At 45.3% G+C, this 20,099-nt stretch overlaps 1 non-coding gene across 1 annotated transcript; it reads left to right on the top strand.

Moving 5' to 3' along the window:
- The first annotated feature begins 7,242 nt into the window (after nucleotides 1–7,242).
- trnat-agu (transfer RNA threonine (anticodon AGU)) lies at nucleotides 7,243–7,316 on the top strand. Its single transcript has one exon. It is a non-coding gene; the product is annotated as a tRNA-Thr (tRNA).
- Nucleotides 7,317–20,099: the final 12,783 nt, after the last annotated feature.

Here is a 20,099-nt window from a genome sequence, read left to right as displayed (position 1 = left end):
CCTCACACAGAAATGATTCAACCCAATGACAAACATTCTTACAGCTGATAATTTCTGCTACTGATTTAAGGACTGTCTCATGTGGTTACCGAGTGACGACAAGAAGATATTAAACTTTGTTCTATTCAATCTAGCTGTGATGAAGTTTGAATTTTTCTACCTTTTATAAACAGTATTTGAAGGGTCTCGGTAACAATGTTCAGTGTTGATGAGAGTGGGGTCTGGGTGAGAAGCTGCTGAGTGTGACAGGGTCAGGACTGGATGCAGGAAGTTCTCTGACAGTCTCCCTCTATCTCTCTAATGGGTTTGAGTTGATTTACGACTGGTAGCTTTTATTTTACTTTTCTTATTTAGAGATACAGCACTGAAACAGGCCCTTCGGCCCACCGAGTCTGTGCCAACCAGCAACCACCCATTTATACTAATCCTACATTAATCCCATATTCTCTACCACATCCCCACCATTCTCCAACCACGTTCCTACACTAGGGACAATTTACAATGGCCAATTTACCGACCAACCTGCAAGTCTTTTGGAGGTGGGAGGAAACCAGAGTACCCGGCGGAAACCCACACAGACACAGGGAGAACTTGCAAACTCCACACAGGCAGTACCCAGAACTGAATCCTGGTCGCTGGAGCTGTGAGGCTGCGGTGCTAACCATTGCGCCACTGTGCTGCTGTTGGTGTTTTGATAAATGAAGGAAGTTCCCTCCACCCATTTTTTTTGGACAGACAGTGTGGTATAAGGATGTAAAGGGTTAATGCTGAAGATAGTGGGATCAACCCCTCCCACGGTCAGAGTGATGATGTAACAGTCACATGAGATGAAGTTTGGGAGAAGAGAGAGCAGCACCAAGGATGCCAGCTTAGCAGGCTTGATGAGTGTGTATAGAGTGTTGTGTAAATTAGAAAAGAGTTCTTAGTTCTTTCAGCAGGAACTGTGTCCAGAAAATATCGAGAAACTCACAATTTTATTATTCAGGAGTCGGAACACAGATATTAATTCCAAGTGACCGTTCTGGGACCAATTAACAAAAAAAGTAGAGAATAATATTGCTGACTGATTGAAATCCCCTAGTGAGGAGACAGTTAAACAGCTGATCTGTTGGAGCATCCTTCGATCCAAGGTTTCAGCAACATTTAATCTCCCTTTTTGGTGAAATTCTCTGTTATTTGCAACTTTTATTATCAGCTTTGATGGGCGAGTGAAAAAACTGAAAAAATTGAACAGTTCCATCCTTTCTTTTCTTCCTTCTTCTCTTCTTTCCATCAGTTTCTCTTTTCTGTCCCAGATCAATATAATGATGAGAATCCCACTTTAATCTGCTGTTTCTGGTGTTTTATCCATTCAATCAAAATTTCAACATTCCAATCAAATCTATTTGTTATTCCACAGTGTCTCTCCATGTGTTTTATTCTGTTGTATTCTTTCACAGTCTGTTTGATGATCAATGTCACATCTCACTCTCTGTTCTGGTGAAGATCAGAAGCAGTGATATCTGTTTACACCACCCGACAAGTCGGCCTGAGGCTGTGCCTCGCTGATCATGTGGAGTTTAAGCAATTCTTCCAGTCAGTTGGTTCTGTTGTCATTTCATGAGTAATTCGGGCATCTTGACTTCATCAGTGACCTAATGGTTCAGGTGTCTGAGTGATGTTAATCATGATGTGTTGAAATGATTGTATGTTCCAGTCTTTCCGTGGTGGGTTTTCACACTGAGTAGAAATGTGTTGGACATGGTCTGGAAATGTTTCACACTGCTCCATTCCCAACTTCATTTACTTACAGAAGATATATTTCCATCATTCCACAGCTGGCTGCACAGCCAGAAACTGTGCTGAAGGTGACAGCTATGCTTCTGCAACTGACAAGGAGGCCGCGAGGTTAAGATAATGGGCTGCGAATCCATTGTGCTCTGCACACGTGGGTTCGAATCCCATCCTTGTCGCTAGTTTATGAACTGTTCAGTGTATTGTTTATGTGCAAAGACAGCCTCGAAACCTGTTCTTGTCAATGTCCAGACAGTGATTCCAGAATTGTTTATACTTTATTGAAATTGAGACAGACAATTGGAATTCTTCACCCAAACTGCACTGGAATGAAGATCAAATAGGGATCACGAAACAGAGCAGGATTTTTCCTCCCCTCCTTCCTTCCATCTTTACTTTCTCTCGATTTGCACCAAGTGAAAGACAAATGGGAAAAGCAAATGGCGAGGGAGCAGATGCAGAAAATTATCCTTTGGCAAGAAATTTATTTTCAAATCTTCTTGATAGATTAAGTGAGTGAGCAATGCTTTGGCAGATGGAGTTTGAAATGAGGGGTCATCTAGTACCTATGATAGATCAGAGTGTTTTTTGTAAGAGGTGAGATGTTAGAAACGGCGGAGGAGCAGAGACCCGAATACTGAATTAATAAAAGCTAGTGGACTGGTAGAAAATAATGTGAAAAGTGAACAGAATATGAAGATTGGAACTCATGTTGCAGTGATATAAAGCTCTGTGCTCCTGAAGTAAATGTCCAAGCCCAGATTGTAGGGAATCTGTGGAGAGTGATTTGGTTTTTATTCATTCTTGGGTGTGAGTATCGCTGATAAGGCGAGCATTTTTTACCCATTCCTATTGCCGTTATGAAGGTGGTGGAGAGCTGCCTTCTTGAACTGATGCAGTCCATATGGTGCAGGAACACCCACAGTGCTATTGGGGAGGGAATTCCAGGATTGTGACCCAACAACAGTGAAGAAATGGCGATATCGTTCCAAGTCAGGATGGTGAGTGTCTTGGAGGGGAACCTGCAGGAAGTGAGTTCCCATGCATCTGCTGCCCTTGTCCTTCGAGGTGGTAGTGGTCACGAGTTTGGAAGGTGCTGTTGAAGGATATTTGGCGAGTTGTTGCAGTGCATATGGAGATGGTACACACTGCAGCCACTGTTTACTGGTTGTGGAGGGATTGAATGTTTAAGGTGGTGGGTTAGGTGCCGATCAAGTGCGCTGCTTTGTCCTGGATGGTGTTGAGCTTCTTGAGTGTTGTTGAGTGGGATGTATTCCATCACACTCCTGACTTGTGCCTTGTAGATGGTGGACAGGATTTGGGGTGTCAGGAGGTGAGATACTTGCTGCAGAATTCGTAATCTCTGACCTGCGCTTATAGCCACAGCATAGATGTGACTGGTCCAGTTACGTTTCTGGTCAAGATGTTGATGGTGGGGGATTTAACGATGATAATGCTTCTGAATATCAAAAGGTAGATTTTTTTTCTCTCTCATTGGAGATGTTCACTGCTTGGCACTTGTGTGGCCAGAAGGTTGCTTGTCACTTATCAGCTCAAGCCTGAATGTTGTTCAGGTCTTGCTGCTTGCAGGCACAGACTGCTTCAGTATCTAAAGAGTTGTGAGTCATCATCTAACATTCCCACTTCTGACTTATGTTGAAGAGAAAGTCGTCAATGAAACAGCTGGGATGTTTGGGTCTTGGACACTACCCTGAGAAACTCCTGAGGCAATGTCCTGGGCTGAGATGATTGGCCTCCACGAACCACAAACATCTTGTTTTGTGCGAGGTACAACTCCAGCAAGTGGAGAGTTTTCCCCCTGATTCCCAGTGACTTCAATTTTGCGAGGGATCCTTGATGCCACACTCACTCAAGGGAAATCACTCTCACCTCTCCTCTGGAATTCCACTCTTTTGTCTCTGTTTGGACCAAGCTGCAATGAGATCATGCAAACATAATATCAGAACAACTAGTAGCAGGAGTAGGCCATTTGGCCCGTCGAGCTTGCTCCGCCATTCAATAGGATCATGGCTGACCTGATCATGACCTCAACCCCACTTTCTTGTCTGCCCACATAACCCTTGGCTCTCTTGTAGATAAAAATCTTGAAGACATTCAATGACCCAGCCTCCACTGCTCTCTGAAGTAGAGAATTCCAAAGATTAATGACCCTCTGAGAGAAGAAATTCCTTCTTAAATGAAAAAGCCCTAAATCTGAAACTGTGTCTCCTAGTTCTAGATTCCACCACGAGAGGAAACATCCTCTCAGCATCTACCCTGTCACCCCCCTCAGAATCTTATATGTCTCACCTTTCATTTTTCTCAACTCCAATGAGTATCAGTCCAACCTGCTCAACTTTCCTCATAAGACAACACCTTCATCACAGGAATCAATCCAGTGCACCTTCTCTGAACTGCCTCCTATGCAAGTATATCCCTCCTTAAATAAGGAGACCAAAACTGCACACAGTACTCTCGGTGTGGTTTCACCAGCACCATGTACATTTGTAGCAACACTTCTCTACTTTTATACTCCATCCCCCTTGCAATAAAGGGTAACATTCCATTTGCCTTCCTAATTATTTGCTGTACCTGCATGGTAACTTTTTGTGATTCATGTACAAGGACACCCAGATCCTTCTACATCGCAGCATTCTGTGATCTCTCACAATTTAAATAATATTTTCCTGTTCTATTCTTCCTACCAAAGTGGATAACCTCACATTTTCCCACATTGTACTCTATCTGCCAAATTATTTCCTGGAGCTGAGAGACCCTGGCAGAACCTAAACTGAGCATCGATGATCAGATTATTGCTACATGTGTCGTGCTTGATAGCACTGTTGGTGACATCTTCCATCACTTTGCTGATGATTGATTGTAGACTGATGGGGCGGCAATTGGTCAGATTGGATTTGTCCTGCATTTATTTTATGGAGTGGGCACACTTGGGCAATTTTCCACATTGTCAAGTAGATGCCTGTGTTGTAGCTCTACTGGAACAGTGTGGCTGAGAGCGCAGCTAGTTCTGGAACACAAGTCTTCAGGACTAGAGCCGGAAATCTTGTTCGGGTCCATAATCTTTGCTGTATCGAGTGTCTTCAGCTGTTTCTTGCCATTATGTGGAGTGAAGCGAATTGGCTGAAAACTGGAAGCTGTGATGCTGGGGACCTCCAGAGGCCGAGATGAATCATCCACTGAGCAATTTCTGACTGAAGATGGTTTCAAATGCTCCAGCTTCACCTTTTGCACTGACGTGCTCGGCTCCACCAACATTGAGGATAGGGATGTTTTTGGAGCCTCCTCATCTGGTTCGTTATTTAATTGTCCACCACCATTCATGACTGGTTACTTAGTTTCTCAGGGCAGTGTCCTAGGCCCAACCATCCTCAGCTGTTTCATTGATGGCTTTCTCTTCAACATAAGTCAGAAGTGGGAATGTTCGCTGATGATTCACAACTCATCAGATACTGAAGCAATCTGTACCTGCAAGCAGCAAGACCTGAACAACATTCAGGCTTGAGCTGATATGTGACAAGCAACATTCTTTGATCTGATCCTGAGGGAGATATCCGTGCGTGGAGTGGCGGGATGTATGGAGAGTGATTCTGAAGAGGGTGTCTGAACCTGGAGGGCAGAATCTGTGGAGAGTGGTCCTCAAAGGATGTCCATGTCTGGAGATTTAGGAATTCTGAAGAGGGTCTCCGAGCCCATAGTGCTGGGATGTATGGAGAGTGATCCTGAAGTGGGTGTCCAAGCCTGGAGTGGCAGGATCTGTGGAGAGTGATCCTGATGAGTGTGTGTAAACCTGGAATGGAAGCTTTCTGTGGAGGTCCAGGAGGAGGCCATTCATTCCCAGTATTTTATAAAGGTTTAGCATAACTTATATGCTTTTACTCTGTGTCTCTATTAATAAAGCCAAGTGTCCTGTTTGCTCTTAGCTACCTTTTCAATCCTTCTAACATTGGTGTACATTGTCTCTCTGCTCCTGCACCCAGTTTAGAATTGTAACGGTTCATTTATATGGCATTCTTCCTTCCAAATTGTATCACTTCACACTTCTCTGTGTAAAATTTCATCTGTTATGTGAAAGCCCATTTTACCATTTTTTTTAAGTTCCCCTGAAGTGTGTTACGATCACTGGCATAGGACAAAATTCCTGAGCATTCTTTGATGCTATCTCCATAGACAGAGCAATCTTATACGCGAGCTCAAATGTAGGATTTTGTGTGTTTAGTATCTTATTTCACCCACCAATATAAGCAGAAATATGTCACGTAAATCTTGTTCACTGCAGTCCCTGCTGCTGTTTGCTGCCTATATTTACAGACTTTAATCTCAACCTCGTCACCATGTTCTCTAATATATTCAGGGGGCATCAGCAGAGAAAATGTTCACCAAGCATGGCAAGTGCAAGGAAATGTTTTTTTATGTCATTATGTCATGAACATAATATACAAATTTTTACATGTGTGAATCATCAAGATGTGTCCTCATAAATGGAACCCCGTCACAATAAACACTGTCACCTTTCAATGTTTAGCAGACAGGTTTGACGGCCTGATGTGTGTGATTCCCATATTAATGTGTTTGTGCAAAGTTCGGGGAAAGATGGAGATATGAATAATTTATAGGGAAATCTTTTAAACATATTACCACATCTCTCACTCACAAAGATCTGCAAACACATGGATTCCAAAAAACCTGAGTACAAAATCACCTAAAATAAACACAGCCAGAGAAACTTGCAATAACCTGTAGCTCAGGGAAAGTACAGATGGATATTGGGCATCTCCTGGCAGGACAGAGTGCCGAATGCAGAAGTACACCAGCGTGCAGGGATCTGCAGCATGTTTGCCCTCTTGAGTCAGCGGTGACTCTGTTGACTGGGTCATGTGTGCTGAATGGATGACGGTCGCTTTGCCAAAGACATGCTCTTTGGTGAGCTTGCTATCAGCATGAGACCAACAGGTCACCCACGTCTGTGATACAAGGACATCTGCAAAGCGAGATCTCAAGCAGACTGGGATTGGAGTCGATGCATGGGAAGTCCTTCCTGCTGACTGGAATTCCTGGAGAAAGGCATTCAGGAAGACCATGGGAAAAGCAGAGGACAAAAGAAATGACCAGATGGTGGGAAAGAGAGCTCAGAGGAAGGAAAAATTATCAGTCGACCTCGGGCCAATGACATTCATCTATACCAGCTGAGGAATGGATTGACACTCACGAGTCATCCTCTACAGCCACAACAAACGATGTTACATACAGAAGTGACGTACACCCCGGGTGTAGCCCATCGCCTTCCGAGACGGACGGTTGCCTATTACAATTACAACTGCAGCTACAACTACAAGAGCGAGTCAGAGGCTGGGAACACTGCCATGACGAACTCAGCTCTTGACTCGCCTAAGCCTGCCCACTATCTACAAGGCCTTCCTCTGATTTCAATTGCTCACACCTTTGTGATTTGGCTCTGTAGCTTAGTTGGTTAAAGCACCTGTCTAGTAAACAGAAGATCCTGGGTTCAACTCCCAGTAGAGCCTTATTTCACATTAGCAACATGCTTGAAAAGTTTCATTATCAACATTGACATTTGTGTCTTGTGAACTTTAATTCAAAATACTTGATGAATTTCAATCACATTAAAAAAACAGCCTTTGTGAAGGATATGAGTTTGGAATGGCTGTTCCTCCTTGGACAGAATTTCAGTGCTGAGACATCAAAGTTAACTTCTTTGACATAAATTTGTTCACAGTTACATTCAACCTGGAAAACAGCTTGATATTAATCTCACTGAAGGAGAGTGTTTGTGTCATTATGTGTTGCATTTAACCGAGACTGGGACATGACGCAAGTGGGAGGGTTTATCTGAGGTTTGGAATATTTGTCAGTCAGGAACAAGAAAAATCAAAGGAACCAAATAAGAAAACCTATGTCTCATGTGGTTACCGAGAAACGGTGAGAAGATATTAAACTTTGTTGCATACAGTATTGGTAAACAGTATTTGAAGGGTCTCAGTAAAAATGTTCAGTGTTGATGAGAGTGGTGTATGGGTGAGCAGCTGGTTAATGTGAGAGGGTCAGGACTGGATGCAGGAAGTTCTCTGACAGTCTCTCTCTGATGGGTTGAGTTGATTTTCAACTGGCAGCTGTTGCTGTTTTGATAATTCAAGTTCCCTCCACTGATTTTTTTGGACAGACAGTGCAGTATGAGGATGTAAAGGGTTAATGCTGAAGACAGTGGGATTAATCCCTCCCACAATCAGAGTGATGATGTAACAGTCACATGAGATGAGGTTTGGGAGGAGAGAGCAGCACCAAAGATGCCAGTTTCGGAGGCTTGATGAGTGTGTATATAGTATTGTGTAAATTAGAAAAGAGTTCTTAGTTCTTTCAGCAGGAAAAGTGTCCAGAAAATATCACGAAACTCACAATTTTATTATTCAGGAGTTGGAACACAGGGATATTAACTCCAAGTGACAGTAGTGGTTTCATTTAACAAAAGAAAAGGAGAGAATAATATTGCTCATTGATTGAAATCTCCCAGTGAGGAGACAGTTAAACAGGTGATCTGTTGGGGCATCCTTCGATCCAAGGTTTCGGCAGCATTTAATCTCCCTTTTTGGTGGAACTCTCTGTTTTTTGCATCTTTTTTTAATCCAGCTTTGATGGACCAGTGAAAAAACTGAAAAAAGTGAACAGATCCATCCTTTCTTTTCTTCCTTCTTCCCATCAGTTTCTCTTTTCTGTCCCAATTTCATCTGTTGTTTTATCCATTCCAATCATAATTCAACATTCCAATCTAATCTATTTGTTATTCCACAGTGTCTCTCCATGTGTTTTATTCTGTTGTATTCTCGCACAGTCTGTTTGATGATCAATTTTACATCTCACTCTCTGTTCTGGTGAAGATCAGAAGCAGTGTTATCTGTTTGCAACACCCGACAAGTCGGCCTGAGGCTGTATCTCATCGATAATGTGGAGTTAGGAACATAGGAACATAGGAGCAGGAGTCGGCCATTCAGCCCATCGAGCCTGCCCCACCATTCAATATGATCATGGCTGATCATCCACTTCAATGCCCTTTTCCCCACACTTTCCTCATATTCCCTTATGTCATTTGTATTTAGAAATCTATCAATCTCTGCTTTAAACATACTCAATGACTGAGCTTCCACAGCCCTCTGGGGTACAGAATTCCAAAGATTCACAACCCTCTGAGTAACAACATTTCTCCTCATCTCTGTCCTAAGTGGCTTGCCCCTTATTTTGAAATTGCGTCCCCTGGTTCTCGACTCCCCAACCAGGGGAAACATCTTAGCTGCATCTACCCCGTCTGTCCTTAAAATATTTTGTAGGTTTCAATGAGATCACCTCTCATTCTTCAAAACTCTACAGAATAGAGCCCCAGTTTCCCCAATCTCTCTACATAGGACAGTCCCACCATCCCAGGAACAAGTCTGATGAACCTTCTTTGCACTCTATCTGTGGCAATAATATCCTTCCGAAGGCAAGGGGACCAAAACTGCACACAGTGCTCCAAGTGCAGTCTAACCAAGGTTCTATACAATTGAAGCAAGAATTCACTACTCCTGTACTCAAATCCTCTTGCGATAAAGGCTAACATACTATTAGCCTTCCTAATTGCTTGCTGCACCTGCATGTTAGCTGTCAGTGACTTATTGACATGGACACCCAAGTCTCCCTTATACTCTATACCTCAGTTAATAAAGGAAAGGACCTGCTGAACCACCTTATTGACCTGTACTGCTACTTCAGGGATCTGTGGACATTCACTCCGACGTCCCTCACTTCCTCTACACCATTCAGTGTTCTCCCATTAATTGTGTATTCCTTTGCCTTTTTGACGCCTGCTCTCGCTGTTCCCTGCTCTCCGAGTGAACTCTTGCTCCCTCTCTCTCCTGGGCTCTTTATGCTCCACTCTGCTCTCACTGTTTCCCGCTCTCTTAATGTATCAATATGTGTTTGCCTTGTGTTTAATTTAAAATATGGATTAACTGTATTTCACAGTTGTAGGTTTTATTTGGTAATCCTGTGCAAGTTGTGGATTGGTATTCAATATTCTGCTCTGTGAAAACGATTGTGAATGAAAATATAACTTTCAATCTTATACATGGGCTGGTCTGCAAGCTCCAAGTCCTTCATTTTGTAGTAATGGCTTGATACTGTATCTTTCAGTCTTAATCTCTGTGGGATTTTTGAACTGGTATGTAATGCATAACTTGGTCTAACGTTCTGATGTACATTATTGGGATTCATAGGATCATAGGAAATAGGGGCATTAGGCCATTCAGCCCATTGAGCCTGCTCCAACATTCAAACAGATCGTGACTGATCATCGACCTCTACGCCATTTTTCTCTGCCATCTCCATATCCCTTGATCTTGTTAGTATTTAGAAATCTATCGATTTATGTCTTGAATATGTTCAATGATTGATCTTCCACAGCCCTCTGGGATAAAGAATTCCACAGATTTCTCACCCTCTGAGTAAAGAAATTCCTGCTCATCTCAGTCTGCCCTTATTCTGAGACTGTGTCCCCTTGTTCTGGACTCACTAGACAGAGGAAACATCCTATCCATATCTACCCTGTGACACCCTGTAAGAACTTTGCCTGTTTCAATGAGATCACCTCTCATTCTTCAAAACTCCAGAGAATTTAGGCCCAGTTTCTGCAGTCTCTCATCATAAGACAATCCCACCATCCGAGGGGATGAGACCGGTGAATCTCTGTTGCACTCCCTCTGTGACAAGTCTATCCTTCCTTAGATAAGGAAACCAAAATTGTACAGAATACTCCAGGTGCGGTCTCATCTAGACTTCATACATCTTTACTCATGTACTCAAATACGCTTTCAATGAAGCCAACATACCATTTGCCTTCCTAATTGCTTGCTGCACCTGCATGCTAGCTTTTAGTGTCTCATGAACAAGGACACCCAGGTGCCTTTGGACATCGACACTTCCCAGCCTCTCACCATTTAAGGAATACTCTGTCTTTCTGTTTATTCTACCAAAGTGGAGAACTTCACACTTATTCACATTATATTCCATCTGCCATGTTCTTGCCCATTCATTTAACCTGTCCAAATCCCCTTGAAGCCTCCTTGCATTCATTCTGTACCTTTCAATTCTGGAAATTTTGTCTGTTCTATTTCAGATTTTATATTTAAAATGTCACCATGGTGACAGAGTTTATTTAGATCTGATAGTGAGTTTGTTTTTGGACTGTGATTGATGTATCAACCTGTCAGCTGTACTGAATTGGAGTGAAATAGAAACAACTTCTGTCTCTCCTGCTGTTGTTTGACTGTTGGATTGAAAATGTGTCTCTCTTGACTTTGGGATCAGTGTCTGTCTGACTACTTATTTTGTTTGCTCCAGTGGAACTGATGAACTGGCAGTATCTCTGTGCTTTGGGAGTGATCCTGTACCGACTGTGTGTTGGAACGAGATCACTGCATTTTTCTTTGTGTCCAAGAATCACCACATCCAGTCAGGTTCCTTGGTGTATTTTCCTGCAGGAATGAAAGAACTGGTGAGGTGGAAGATACAAAAGCGATCAATGTAATCGTCCCAATAATAATCATTATGAACAATCGCAAAATGAAAACCAAGAACACAAACAGTGTCAGTGTCTGACTCCACTGCAGTACTGCAGCATTCAGCTTCTGTTTACCAGGTGTTTGCAGTGGTTTTACAACAAGTTTGTGACATTCAGAAACAACACAAGCCCTGCACTGCTCAATGACTGGGACTGTCCGATAGAGCAGTGACCTTTACACAGTCACATTTCTATTTCAACGGAAAACAGGCAGCCACTATTCAAAATGTGCCTTTCACACTTCTCACCTGGTGTCTGCAATAAATGTTCTTTGTCTAACTGTCCACATCGTTATTTTGCGGCTATTTTCCCCCCACTGTTCACAATCCAACAAACAGTGAGAGACTGGAACTAAAGCAGGAAAATTCCCTCTCGTTTGGGTGGTGAAATTGTCAGCGATTTTCAATAGTGATTTCTTCCCATTGTGTCTCCCTGAGCCTGTACAGACACTGTCCGAGAATGAACTCTCCCTTCCCCGTGTCCCCGGCTCACTCCATGTTCCGGGAGCAGCTCCTGCTCCACAGTGTCTGTTACAAACACTCCCCGACTCCCCCTCAACTTCCCACCACTCAATGCTAATCTCTGAGCACATCTGCGGACACGCTCCCAAAGCAGTGGCTGCAGGAAGCAGATGCTGTTTGTTCCCTTCCCCCGGGCCCGGGAAGTCTCCATTAGCAGCTGATTTAAAGCATCTTCCCCTGATTGAGTGAATGGCCTCACAGACTGGGTTGGGGAAAGGCTGCGCATGCGCCCCACTCCTCATTGTGACGTCCCACTGGGGGCGGGTCTACATCGCGCGTGCGCAGATCTTTGCAGCAATTCAGCACTCAAACATCAATGGGAACTTTCCCCATTTCACCCGCATGAAAGTCCCAAAGAAAGTGAAGAGGGGCTTGGACTGGAGGGAGGGAGGGGCGGGGTAGGGGGAACCTAGAACCCAGAAAGCTGCCCACTTGCCCCATTTAGATGCTCAATTTGCGGTCATTCCCTGCAGGGGGTTTGTTATTATTGAGCCCCTCCTGGTAAAACAATCCGATAGAAAGAGAGGAGAAAGGAGGGAGCCGGTGCGTTTGCTGGGACCTTGCAGAATTCATTTCAGCAGCAAAAGTCCCGGGTTATATTAACCCGAGTGAAACACGCTGTCAGTGAGAGGAAAACCGAACAGCCCTTTTCATCTTTTCATTGGAAACAAAGTAGAGCCGGAATTGCGGCGAGCAGAGCAGAAACACAAGCTCAATGACAGGAGAGCTCGGCCGTCCCTGAGTTTCAGCTCCCAGCTCTTACATTTCCTCATCCACACTGTCTTTACTGTGGATGCTCAGTAGTTCCTTGTCGGATCTGAGGACTGTATCCATTAAACATTCTGAGTCAGGAGATCCACACACTCTCTGTTACCAAGATTTATGGGCAGGAATGTTTCAAAACTTTGTCTATTAAATCATTGTATTATTCACAGAACTAATGAGGCAATCGGTTCATTATTCAGGCCTTGAACTTGGTTTGGGTAGACCAAAAACTGAGAGGTTCAGCACCTTTCCAGTTCTTCACGAATATAACTGATTTTTTTTGATGAAGTAACAGAAAAGGTTGATGAAGGGAAAGCAATGGATGTTGTCTATATGGATTTTAAGAAAGCGTTTGACAAACTACCACATAAAAGGCTGGGTAACAAAACTGAGGCTCCTGGAATAGGAGGGTCAGTATCTGCTTGGATTTAAAAATGGATGAAATATCATGAAAAGCGAGTTGTGGTATTTGGTTGTTTTTCAGAATGGAAGATGGTGAACAGTTATGTCCACAAGGGTCAGTGTCAGGACCACCATATATATAAATGACTTGAATATTGGAATCACAGAATCACAGAATTGTTACTTCACAGAAGGAGGCCATTTGGCCCATCGTCTCTGCACTGACTCTCCAAATGAGCAATTCACCTCATGTCACTTCCCCGTCTTCTCCCCATAATCCTGCACCTTATTTTCAGATAACAGTCTAATTCCCCTTTGAATTCTTCAATTGAACCTGCCTCCATCACATTCTCAGGCAGTTCATACTTTAACCACACGCTGTGTGAAAAAGTTTTTCCTCATGTCGCTTTTGCTTCTTTTTCCAATGACTTTAAATCTGTGCCCTCTCGTTCTCGATCCTTTCACAAGTGGGAACAGTTTCTCCCTATCCACTCTGTCCACACCCCTCATCATTTTGAATACCACTATGAAATCTCCTCTTAGCCTTCTTTTCTCCAAGGAAAACAGTCCTAACTTCTCCAATCTATCTTTATAACTGAAGTTCCTCATCCCTGGAACCATTCTCATGAACCTCTTCCATAATCTCTCCAATGCCTTCACATCTTTCCTAAAGTGTGGCACCCAGAACTGGACGCAGTACTTCAGCTGAGTCTAGTGTCTTATACAAGTTCAACATGACCTCCTTGTTCTTGTACTCTATGCCTCTATCACTAAAGCCGAGGATACTGTATGCTTTATTAACCACTCTCTCAACCAATAACATATAACCCCAGGTCCCACTGCTCCTGCACCCCCTTTAGAATTGTACCCTTTATTCTATATTGTCACTCCATGTTCTTCCTACCGAAATGAATCAATTCACATTTCTCTGCATTGAACTTCACCTGTCATCTGTCCTCCCATTCCACCAACTTGTCTATGTCCTTTTGAAGTTCTACACTATCATCCTTACAGTTCACAATGCTTCCAATTTTCGTATCATCCATAAACTTTGAAATTCTGCCCTGTACACCAAGGTCTAGGTCATTAATATATATCAGGAAAGGCAAGGGTCCCAACACTGACTCCTGGGGAACTCCACTACAAACCTTCCTCTCGCCCGAAGAACATCCATTGATCACTACTCTTTGTTTCCTGTCACTCAGCCAATTCCATGTCCATGTTACTACTGTCACTTTTATTCCATGAGTTATAACTTTGCTCACAAGTCTGTTGTGTTGCATTGTATCAAATTCCTTTTGAAAGTCAATAAAAGCAAAATACTGCAGATGCTAGAAATCTGAAATATAAACAGAAAGTGCTGGAAATACTCAGCAGGTCTGGCTGCATCTGTGGAGAGAGAAACAGAGTTAATGGTTCAGCTCAGTGACCTTTCAGATGCTGTCAGACCTTTTGAAAGTCCATGTGGACCACATCAACAGCATTGCCCTCATCATCCCTCTCTGTTGCCTCATCAAAAAACTCCAGCAGGACAGTTAAACATAACTTTCCCTTAAGAAATCCATGCTGGCTTTCTTGAATTAACCCACATTTGTCCATGGGGCTATTAATGTTGTCCCGAATTATTCTTTCGAGAAGACAGTGAGACGAGGTGAGTTGCTTCAGCAGAGAGCCAGCATGGGTTCGTCAGGCCGAATGGCCTCCTTCTGTGCTTTAGCCATTCTATGATTGTATGATTCTAGCAGCAACTGTTGGTGGAGAGGCAGTGATGCAGGAATGGGTTGACAGAAAGGGGAAAGTCTGGGCTGGTGTGTGTTTGCAGCATTTGCAGCTTGTGTTCGGGTTTGTGAATAAAGGTGATTTGGAAGCTGTGTTCCAAAGTGAAGTGTTTGTTGGAAGCAAGAAGTTGATGTCAATGAAGAATAATATGTGTGAAGATGAAGCGTGGTGTGATTGTGGATAGCAGTAAATATATTGTTGGTGAATTATTTGTGTTAATAAACTTCCACTGCACCCTCTGCTGCAGGCTGCTGTTTATATCCAGCTGTGTATTAGTGCTGTGTGTTAACCAGATAAATGTTTGTTTCAACGCTGTTTATAAAGCAATAGCATTGCACTCAAACAGTCCCAGACATAGCAACACACGTACAAAAGCAAAATACTGCAGATGCTGGAAATCTGAAATATAAACAGAAAATGCTTGAAATAGTCAGCAGGTCTGGCAGCATCCGTGGAGAAAGAAACAAAGTTAATGTGAGCTAAGGAAACAGACCTGAACTGTTGACTGTTTCTCTCTGCACAGATGCTGCCAGACCGACTGAGCATTTCCTGCATTTTCTGTTTTTATTACAGCAACACCTCTGATCAGCAGTAGCGGTGATAGTGCGAGCCAGGGGGCAGCCGGGAAGGTATGTTTCACTATAAAGTACTTACCTGGCGATTCGGCGGACGCGGACACGGGGACTGCTGGGTCAGTGAACTTATATATTCGGGCAGTGGCTAAACCCGAAACACTACATGTGTAGTGTCTCCCACCCATCCTCCTCCTCCAACCAAAAAAAAGGACTCTTGTGTGGAGGGTTTGGTCAGGTAAAGTTTTCCTTTATATTTTTTTATTCTCTGTTGTCAATTTGGAGCAGAGGGGATGGAAGCTAGGGCAGTTGCATGCTCCTCTTGCAGGATGTGGGAGGTAAGGGTCACCACTTGTGTCCCTGCTGACTTCACCTGTGAGAAGTGCACCCAACTCCAGCTCCTCACAGACCACGTTAGGGAACTGGAGCTGGAGCTGGATGAACTTCGGATCATGCGGGAGGCAGAGGGGATGATAGAGAGCAGTTATAGGGAAGTACTGACACCTAAGTCACAGGATAAAGGTAGCTGGGTGACCGTCAGGGGAGGGAAAGGGAATAGGCACACAGTGCAGGGATCCCCTGTGGCCGTTCCCCTCAATAATAAGTATACCGTTTTGGATACGGTTGGCGGGGGGGGAACCTACCAGGGGAAAGCCACAGCGGCCAGGTCTCTGGCACTGAGCCTGGCTCTGCGGCTCAGACGGGAAGGGTGGAGAATAGGAGAGCGATAGTGATAGGAGATTCAATGGTGAGAGGAACAGACAGGAGATTCTGTGGTCGCGAACGAGACTCCCGGATGGTATGTTGCCTCCTGGGTGCCAGGGTCAGGGATGTCTCAGATCGGGTCTGCAGGATTCTTAAGGGGGAGGGGGAGCAGCCAGAAGTCGTGGTACATATCGGTACCAATGACATAGCTCAGAAAAGGGATGAGGACCTGAAAAGCGAATATAGGAGTTAGGATGGAAGCGAAAAGGCAGGACGAGCAGAGTAGTAATCTCAGGATTGATACCGGTGCCACGTGCTAGTGAGGCTAGAAACAGAGAGCGAGTGCAGCTGAACACGTGGCTACAGAGCTGGTGTAGCAGGGAGGGCTTCAGTTATGTGGATCATTGGGACACCTTCTGGGGAAGGTGGGACCTGCACAAGAAGAACGGGTTGCATCTGAACTGGAGGGGCACCAATATCCTGGGCGGGAGGTTTGCTAGAGCTCTTCGGGAGGGTTTAAACTAGTTTGGCAGGGGGATGGGAACCGGAGCTATGGATCAGTGGACGGGGTAGCTGTTGAACAGGCAGATACCGAGTGCAGAGAGTCTGTGAACAAGGTTAGACAGTTGACAGGGCAAAGTTTCAGCCAGTATGATGGGTTGAAGTGTGTCTATTTTAATGCAAGAAGTGTCAGGAATAAGGGTGATGAACTCAGAGCATGGATCAGTACTTCGAGCTACGATGTTGTGGCCATTTCAGACACTTGGAGATCACAGGGGCAGGAATGGATGTTGGATGTTCCGGGGTTTAGATGTTTCAAAAGGAATAGGGAGGGAGGTAAAAGAAGTGGGGGAGTGGCATTGTTAATCAGGGATAGTATCACAGCTGCAGAAAGGTAGGTCATCGAGGAGGGTTTGTCTACTGAGTCATTATGGGTGGAAGTCAGAAACAGGAAAGGAGCAGTCACTTTATTGGCAGTTTTCTATAGACCCCCCAATAACAACAGAGACATGGAGGAACAGATTGGGAGGCAGATTTTGGAAAGGTGCAGAAGTAACAGGGTTGTTGTCATGGGTGACTTCAACTTCCCTAATATTGATTGGAACCTCCTTAGTGCAAATAGTTTGGATGGAGCAGTTTTTGTCAGGTGTGTCCAGGAAGGTTTCCTGACTCAATATGTCGATTTTTTTTTTTATTTCCAAAATATACTTTATTCATAAAGATCTGTAAAAATTACATTGCCACACAGTTTCCAAGCAGCACCAAAAAATACAAACATTGCAAGGGGGATCAGTTTCCTTCAATACTGTCATGAGTTTCTTCCCAACCCTTCCGTTTCACAATTGTCATGTCAATTACAGTTTTACATATACAGCAATTGAGAATATGAACGATACAGTTCGAGGGGTTTCCCATGGATCCAGCCCCTCAGTCCAGCTTGGTGGGGGAACCTTACACTGTGGTCTTTCCCTATTGAGCCTTTGCTGCGGCTGCCCCAAGCCTTAGTGCGTCCCTCAGCACGTAGTCCTGGACCTTGGAATGTGCCAGTCTGCAACATTCGGTGGTGGACAACTCTTTGCGCTGGAAGACCAGCATGTTTCGGGCAGACCAAAGGGCGTCTTTCACCGAATTGATAGTCCTCCAGCAGCAGTTGATGTTTGTCTCGGTGTGCGTCCCTGGGAACAGCCCGTAGAGCACAGACTCCTGTGTTACAGAGCTGCTTGGGATGAACCTTGACAAAAACCACTGCATCTCTTTCCACACCTGCTTTGCAAAGGCACATTCCAGGAGGAGGTGGGCGACCGTCTCTTCCCCACCACAGCCAACGCGGGGGCACTGTGCGGAGGGGGCGAGACTTCGGGTGTGCATGAAGGATCTGACGGGGAGGGCCCTTCTCACCTCCAGCCAAGCTACGTCTTGGTGCTTGTTTGAAAGTTCTGGTGATGAGGCATTCCGCCAAATGACTTTGACGGTCTGCTCGGGGAACCATCCGACAGGATCCACCATCTCCTTTTCCCGTAGGCCCTTGAGGACATTCCGTGCAGACCACTGCCTGATGGACCGGTGGTCAAAGGTGTTTCCCCGCAGAAACTCTCCACGAAGGATAGGTGGTACGGCACCGCCCAACTGCATGGAGCGTTCCGCGGCAATGTGACCAGGCCCATCCTTCGCAACACCGGGGACAGATAGAACCTCAGCACGTAGTGACACTTGGAGTTTGCGTACTGGGGATCTGCACACAGCTTGATGCAGCCGCACACGAAGGTGGTCATCAGGATGAGGGCCGCGTTGGGTACATTTTTCCCGCCCTTGTCCAGAGATTTGAACATCGTGTCCCTCCGGACCCGGTCCATTTTAGATCCCCAGACGAAGCGGAAAATGGCTCGGGTGACTGCCACGGCGCAGGAGTGGGGTTTGGGCCAGACCTGCGCCACGTTGAGCAACAACGTGAGTGCCTCGCACCTGATGACCACGTTCTTACCCACAATGGAGAGAGATCGCTGCCCCCACATGCCCAACTTTTGTCGTACCTTGGCTACTCGCTCCTCCCATGTTTTGGTGCACGCCCCGGCCCTTCCGAACCATATCCCCAGCACCTTCAGGTAATCTGACCTGACGGTGAAGGGGACAAAGGATCGGTCAGCCCAGTTGCCAAAGAACATGGCCTCGCTCTTGCCGTGGTTAACTTTGGCTCCCGAGGCCAGTTCGAACTGGTCGCAGATGCTCATCAGTCTGCGCACGGACAGCGGATCCGAGCAGAAAACGGCGACGTCATCCATGTGCAGGGAGGTTTTGACCTGAGTGCCTCCGCTGCCTGGGATTGTCACCCCTCTTATGCTCGCATCCTTCCGAATAGACTCAGCAAAGGGTTCAATACAGCAAACAAACAAGACCGGGGACAGAGGGCAGCCCTGTCTGACTCCAGATTTGATCGGGAAACTTTCCGATTCCCACCCGTTGATTGAGACTTCGCTACTGATGTTTGTGCAGAGCAGTTTGATCCAATTGCAGATTCCCTCCCCAAACCCCATTTTGGAAAGCACGTCCATCATGTAGGTGTGCGATATCCTGTCAAAAGCCTTCTCCTGGTCCAGGCTGATGAGGCAGGTGTCCACCCTCCTGTCCCGTACGTAGGCGATCGTATCCCTGAGTAGCGCAAAGCTATCAGAGATCTTCCTGTCGGGTACAGTACAGGTCTGATCGGGGTGAATCACCAACTCCAGAGCAGACTTGACTCGACTGGCTATAACTTTGGACAGAATCTTGTAATCAACATTAAGTAGTGAGATGGGCCGCCAATTTCTGATTTCTGCCCTCTCCCCCTTCTGCTTGTAAATGAGGGTGATGATGCCTTTTCTCGTGGATTCTGACATGCTGCCGGCCAGGAGCATACTCTCGTATACTTCCAGCAGGTCCGGGCCGACCCAGTCCCACAGGGCCGAGTACAACTCGACCGGTAAGCCGTCGCTCCCGGGAGTTTTACTCGTCTCGAAAGACTGGACGGCCTTTGTCAGCTCGTCCAGAGTTAGCGGCTTGTCCAGTCTCTCCCTCCTGCTGTCATCTAAGACCTCTGTGATAGATGACAGGAAGGACTGGGAGGCTCTGCTGTCTGTGGGCTTCGCGTCATACAGCCCAGCATAAAAGGATTTGCTGATCCTTAGTATGTCGGACTGCGAAGACGTTACCGAGCCATCTTCTTCCTTCAGGCTGCTGATAACAGAGCTCTCTCTGTGTACCTTTTGGAAGAAGTAACGCGAGCACGTCTCATCCTGCTCAATGGAACGGACTCTGGATCGGAAGATGATCTTGGAGGCCTCCTTGGCAAAGAGCGAGGCCTGCTGGCTCTTCACCTCTTGGAGGTCCTCCTTGACCTTGACCCCCATTGACTGCAACCGGAGTAGATTTTGCATAATTTTCTGGAGTCGGGACAGTTCCCTCTGTCTCTCTCTCGCCTTC

Source organism: Heterodontus francisci, unplaced genomic scaffold, assembly GCF_036365525.1.
Source record: "Heterodontus francisci isolate sHetFra1 unplaced genomic scaffold, sHetFra1.hap1 HAP1_SCAFFOLD_61, whole genome shotgun sequence".
Lineage (NCBI taxonomy): Eukaryota > Metazoa > Chordata > Chondrichthyes > Heterodontiformes > Heterodontidae > Heterodontus > Heterodontus francisci.
Note: the sequence above shows the minus strand (reverse complement) of the source record. Positions and strands in the feature narration are given on the sequence as shown.